We start from the raw sequence: 7,049 nt of genomic DNA on the forward strand, positions 1-7,049 counted from the left end.
CATGCACCAATTTCTACACCTCTCTGATGAGGGTACTGGGGAATAGAACCTGAGTACTCAGGTCTCAAAGGCAAGTGTGTTAACCACTAAGCCATCTCTTCTGCCCATTAGTTAGATTTTAAATGACCCTAATTTGAATGTGATGCAACCAAATAATTGCTCATGTGCCTGGAATTAACCACCTGGACTTAAAATTACCTCAATACATCCTACAATTATTAATCTTCATAACTTTTGTAAGTAGGATATTTGGTGTATGTTGAATTAGAGACAGTTTTTATTTACGATGAGGTGGTTGAAGTGGTAAATTTACTAAAATTGGAATGATACAGATTAGATCACCATGGCCCCTGTTTTAGAGTGGCAAACAAACTCTTGAAGCAGTCCATATTTTACTTATTTTTTTTATTCATTTGAAAGAGAAAGAGGAGAAAGAGAGAGAGAGAGAATTAGCATCCCAAGGACTCCAACTACTGCAAAGTCCAAATACATGTGCCAGCTCATTCATTTGGCCTAAGTGTATCCTAGGAAATCAAACCACGGTTCTTTGGCTTTGCAGATGAATGTCTTTACCACTAAGCCATCTTTTCTACTCATGTGTTTCACATTTTAAATAAAAAAATAGACATATCAAATTAGTAGAAGATATGGTACTGTTGTCTAATCTTGAAAACATATTTCTTCTTAGTCCCAAAGGTGAATTACTTCTCAGTGGATTTTGTCTCAACCAATTCAATGATATTACATTTTCACTATTTTTATGATCAATATAACCATCAAGATGTGTTTGTAGTTTTGTGTAAGTATTCAGTTTGATTATGTTTTGGGGATGTTTTGGTACTTTGGAGATGAGTTATGAGATGTGTATGCATTTTTTCATGATCTAACCTGGTATAGGAATGTGTTCACATGTGTCTTAAAACCTTACCATAACTTGAGGTGGGCATTGTGGCACACACCTTTAATCCCAGCACTCTGGAGGCAGAGGTACTGAGTTCTAGGCACCCTGAGACTACATATTGAATTTTAGGTGTGCCTGGATTAGAAAGGGTTCTTAAGTTCAAAAACAAACAAAACAAAAAGAAGAGAAAACCTTACCACAACTTTATAAAGCATAGGTAATTCTCTGTTTCATTGGTTACTTTCTGTGTATTTTTGCATCAGTGCCTCTCTGTAACTCATAATTATGTGAATCATGCTGTATACTCCACTTTTGAAACAAAATTATAGCCACTCTTCTTGTACAGACATCCACATAAAGATTGAAGGATCTCACCCCCAAGTAAGACTCAGAATACTCCACATACATATTTACACACACACACACACACACCATGAATATAACAATGTCCAAAACTCATTCTCACACTGAAGATCAGGACGATGTGTGAGGTCATGAATGAGCATTGTATGATGGAGGCCTTCAATATTATCACCTAACATAGGAAAGGATGTTGGACTGGGGCTATCTCTACAAGAAAAAAATAGTGGCATCATTTTATGTTTTCTGATGTGAACGTCACATCTCTTCTATAATGGAACTAAATTTTATTCTGTCAAACTTGATGTTAAGTTTTTCACTTTGTATTTTCTTTTTTTGTTGTTGTTCACAAGAAGAGATTCAGAAAATAGGGAGATTTAAGAGGAGGGAGAGCAAGGGGGATAATGCCAGGGAATATTATGTGTATGTGTGGAAATTGACTATAAAACTTTTAGAAACTCTATATTATAACCCATGGACTATGTGAGCTCTTTAGTGATTTCCCCTTTCATTTATTTTGTTACATAAAGAGTAGAGAGTAGATTCCATAACATAGACTGGGACACAATAGAAACAGTGTCATTGACACACTCAGATCCAATCATCACAAATTTCCAAATGTGCTTTACAGCGTTCCTTACCTTTTGAAGTAAAAATATGAAAGACAAAATTACTTTCATGTCATTTTTCCAAAATCTAGAAAAATGACATAAACCTGAATGTATGAATTGATCTCCAATTAAGTTGTCCTTGCTGGGTTACATTACCAATATAAAGGGGATAATGAACAGAAAGCATGATGTGCCATTGGGAAAATAAAGCTTGATCAAACTATGGTTTATAAAGTAGGATGGGTTTTGTGTTTAGAAAGGAATCTAATAACCATATTTTCTGACTTCTATTCCATGAAATTCAGAAAAATGCCACATTATCAGTGAAGAGAAACAGAAAGAGTATAACAAGATTATTAGTGACAAGCAAATTGCAACTCAAAATATCCTGGATGTCACCAAGACAGGTGAATCACTCTTGGGCTATCATGGGAAAATAAAGATTAAAGAATCTCTGTCATCCTCTGATGGCCATTTCTCATTCAGAATACTTATGATTAAAGATTTCTCATTTATGAAGTGAATGTAATACCACTTTATCCTCTTTTTTGTATTTTACAGACACATGTCCAAAATGGAGATATTGACTGTGTAAGTAGAAACATGGCTCTCACAACTATTCAAATGTTCAAGCTAAATAGCATTTGAAGTCAATTCAATCTTAAAAACAAAACCTATTAATACAGGGCTGTAGAGATGGCTTAGCAGTTAAGCACTTCCCTGTGAAGTCTAAGAACCCAGGTTTGAGGCTCGATAGCCCAGGACCCATGTTAACCAGATGCACAAGGGGGCGAAAAAGATCTGGAATTCGTTTGCAATGGCTGGAGGCCCTGACACGCCCATTCTCTCTATCTTACTCTTTCTCTCTCTGTCAGTAGCTCTCAAATAAATAAATAAAAATAATTTAAAAAAATTATTAATACAAAAACATGAAATAAATGGTGCATTAGTGAAATATTTATAATTAATGTAATGTGAAATTAGTCCTGTTTAAATAGTGATTTTCATTAAATGAAGAAAAAAATTAATTAATTTAATAAAAATGAAATCTGAAATGATTATTAGGCATTTTAATACTCCTTTGAATGTAGACATCACATTGACAGCATATTTACAATAATTCAATGAGGCTCATCATCGCCATGCATGGCCTAGAGGTGTGACTTGGACATCACTATATACACAGAATCTCACACTTCTATCATGACAAGAAAAGTCATGTGAAGTAGTAGACCCTGGAAAATATGCCAGCATAAACGTACTTGATAACCCAAAGACAGTGCCCTTTGGTGTTAGTTTTTATTCATGAGAATACATTCATTCATATTGCCCATGTTCAAACAACACCCATATGATTTTCTTTATACCCTGACACTGATGATGTTCTCAATATCCCCTCACATCCATGTAAATAACCATCACTTATAATTCCCCAGGTTATAAGAAGATTCACATTGCTTGCAGCAAGTAGGTCTCTATGGAAGCAGAATCAAAAACTACAGACTTGGACTGGAGAGATGGCTTAGCAGTTAAGCGCTTGCCTGTGAAGCCTAAGGACCCCAGTTCGAGGCTCAGTTCCTCAGGTCCCACGTTAGCCAGAAGCACAAGGGGCTCATGCATCTGGAGTTCGTTTGCAGTGGCTGGAAGCCCTGGCGCGCCCATTCTCTCTCTCTCTCTCTCTATCTGTCTTTCTCTCTGTGTCTGTCGCTCTCAAATAAATAAATAATAAAAAAAAACTATAGACTTGTAATCATCTTTCATTCCAGATTGTACTCATGTTTGAGTATTTCTGATCCTTCACCCAGTCTGCCCTGTCCATGTATTTCCCATTGCTGATTTTAGTATTAGTAGCTCCCTCTGAGATTAAATGAATTGATTTCTTATAACTGTCAATGCACGCTGAAAAAAAAGTTTATTACTGGATCTTAGATGATCTGGCCCCACCTCATAGTCCTTATCACACTTTGGATACATTTCTTTTGTCTTTTTCATTTTAGAAAAGCCACATTTGGTGGTGGAGAAATAAGAGGTAAAATCAAGTCAACTTGAAGTAGAAAAAATGTGCAAAATTTTGAATAAATAGTATTGCCTGTGTTTTGTCACATTTATTATTGAAAAATCAGGAAGTATATGGATTATATGACAAAGAGGTTAATAGTTAGCATGTTACTGAATCCTGAAAAGTGAGCTGAGATCTGGTAATTGTTGTCCATGCCTCTAGTCCCAGCATTTGGGTTGCAGAGGGCGGAGGAGTGCCATGAGTGCAAGGCCAGGCTGAGAGTACATAGTGAATTCCATGTCAGTCTACAATACAGTGAGTCACTACCTCAAAAACCACCACCACCAACTACAGCAACCAACTAGAGACAACTCACCAAGGAGGATTGAACTTCTACCTCAGATTTCACATATATTCACTTCATTCTCTACAGCAAAATGTAAAATATTCCTGAGAGACAAACGAAAGTTGCCAATGTCTTACCACTCATCATAAACTTGAGGATGTACATATCTACATTGGTTTCTTTACATATCATGATTACACAGGATTTTTTTAAGCATTGACATCAGATTTACTAGCAATATTAAGACACAAAGAAAAATGGAAGCAGAAATTTACAAAAGTTTAATTTATGAAAACCATGCTATTTTGTACCAAAAAAAAAATTTTTTTTAAGCCAACCAATAAGAATTAGGTCCAGGAAAATTTGTAGTGAAGTATTTATGAAAGAAATAAACATTCTTAAAAGTGTAGAAATCCATTAGATAGTGTGTAATTCATGAGATTAAAAGAATAAAAACTTAATCATCTGCATATGTGTAAAAACCATGTGGGTCCACATATCTTGGTTTTCCCACTGCTGGTGGTACGGATGTAAGAGGAATTCTGGAACTCATCAGAGAGTCCAGCTACCTAACTGTATATTTCACTACCACAGGGACAGACCCTTTGTCTAAAACCAAGCAAAACACTAGATTGCTTCTTAAAATAGTCCTAGTTTGCTCTATTAAATCACATACATGAAGAAACAATGCATGTATGCCAATAGTACACACAAACAAATACAAGTTCTTCTCTAACAAGCTTCCCTAGCTCTCAATTCCATTGATTCTGAAAAAGTGAACAATGAACACAAATACAGTCCTTAGACAGAGATATATATCATTGTAGAAATTAACAAATGGTCCTAAATATAAAGCATGCATTATTCTCATATAACATATTCAAAACAAAAAATGACTAGCTCTGAAAACGAGGAGACAAAAATAAATGATGTAATTAGAACTTCCTTGTGATAAACAACATGTATACATGAGATATTTATTAATGCAAAGAGCTATTTAACAAACTGTTAGTCTGTATAAGAAAAATAATTCAGTGTACACAACCAATAAACACAAACCTCTGTGCACTTCAAGCTTATCAAGGATAAGGAAGTATTAGAAAACTGTAGATTTTTAAATGTTACCAAGACTGAATTGGCTAAAGAAAATCTTTGTTAAAGCAAAGGTAAGAGTTTCCTTCAGTGCTGAAATATAGAAAATTCTATCAAAAAATTATTTTCAGGCTGAAGAGATGGCTTTGTAGTTAAGGTGCTCTCTGTGAACCCTAAGAACTACTATTTGAATCTCCAGGTCCCATGTACCCAGATGCACAGTGATGCAAGCATGCAATCTTGATCATGCACCACAACACACCACACATGTCTTGAGGTCGTTAGCAGGAGCTGAGGGCCCTGGTGTGTCCATTCCCTCCCTCTCTTTCTCTCTTTTTGCCTTTCTCTGTCTCTCTTTAAAAAAAAAAAAATCATTTAAACAGTGGTTATTTTTGTCATTTACTCTAAATGACATAAAAAAGATATAAACTGTGTAATATCTTTAAACTAGTTACCGTTTTTATGACATAAATATCAGGAAGAAGAAATGTGAAAAAAGAAATCTGTATGTCAATAACATTGATGAACATACATGAATACTGAGAACTCAATGAACACTTTTAGCTTACTTTCAGTAGCAAGTGGAGTATTTGATTCAGTGGGAAATATCCTTAGTATACTCTGAAGAGAAAGGGAATATATGCTTTTTCCTTTAGAAACTAGTATAGTAGTCTCTGAACAGTAAGTCCTGGAAGTACCCTCTGTAATTAATAGCCTTAACAAAAATCTTGATAAAGACATGTACAGATTACCCTCATTGAGAGACAGACTTTGTAACTCAAAAATGCACCAGTAGAAATGCTACCATTAAGAATTAGATTTTTAGCTTCTGGTTAAGATGGCGGCATAGCAGCCACACAAAAGCAGCCTAGGGAAGACAAGGCCAAAGAAAACCCAGGAAAATACACACATTTACTAAAAAGTGAGGTGTATGAGAAATTAAAATGGCAGCAGAGAAGTAGGAGTGTCCCAGAGCATCCAGAACCCACACAAGCAGGCCGAAGCAGCTCCGGCAGTGGTGCCTCGGCTTCAGCAGCAGAAAAGAAAGATTTCAAAAAAATTATTGTAAATATGTTCAAAGAAATCAAAGGAATGAAAGAGGAAATCAAAGGAATCAAAGAAGATGCAGGACATCAATTTAATGAAATAAAGAAGGCAATACAAGACGTAAATAAGGAAATAGAAATAATAAAAACCAGTCAGAATTACTAGCAATGAAGAACACAGTTAATGAAATAAAAATCTCTGTAGAATATGTCACCAGTAGAATGGATGAAGGACAGGATAGAATATCTAAGCTAGAAGACAAGGTGGCAGATCTGATACAGTCCAACAAAAAGAAAGACAAACTAATAGAAAAGTATGAGTGGGAATTTCAAGATATTCAGGACACTATGAAAAGATCAAACATAAGAATTCAGGGCATAGTAGAAGGAGAAGAATCTCACTCCAAAGGCATAGTAGGCATCCTCAACAAAATCATAGAAGAAAACTTCCCCCAAATTGGGAAACAGGTGTCAGTGCAGATATAGGAAGCTATTAGAACACCAGAGAAAACTTGGAAAGAAGCTTTACTTGACATATTATAATCAAACTACCAAACACACAATCCAAAGAAAAATATTGAAAGCAGATAGAGAGAAAAATCAAGTTACCTACAAAGGCAAGCCCATCATGACTACAGCAGATTATTCAACACAAACTTTAAAAGACAGAAGGGCTTGGAGTGATGTATTCCAA

At 35.4% G+C, this 7,049-nt stretch overlaps 1 pseudogene; it reads left to right on the forward strand.

The window, feature by feature from the left end:
- Window positions 1–281: 281 nt before the first annotated feature.
- LOC123457120 lies at window positions 282–395 on the forward strand (annotated as a pseudogene).
- The last annotated feature ends 6,654 nt before the right edge of the window (window positions 396–7,049 follow it).

The sequence above is a fragment of the Jaculus jaculus genome, chromosome Y (genome assembly GCF_020740685.1).
Source record: "Jaculus jaculus isolate mJacJac1 chromosome Y, mJacJac1.mat.Y.cur, whole genome shotgun sequence".
NCBI lineage: Eukaryota > Metazoa > Chordata > Mammalia > Rodentia > Dipodidae > Jaculus > Jaculus jaculus.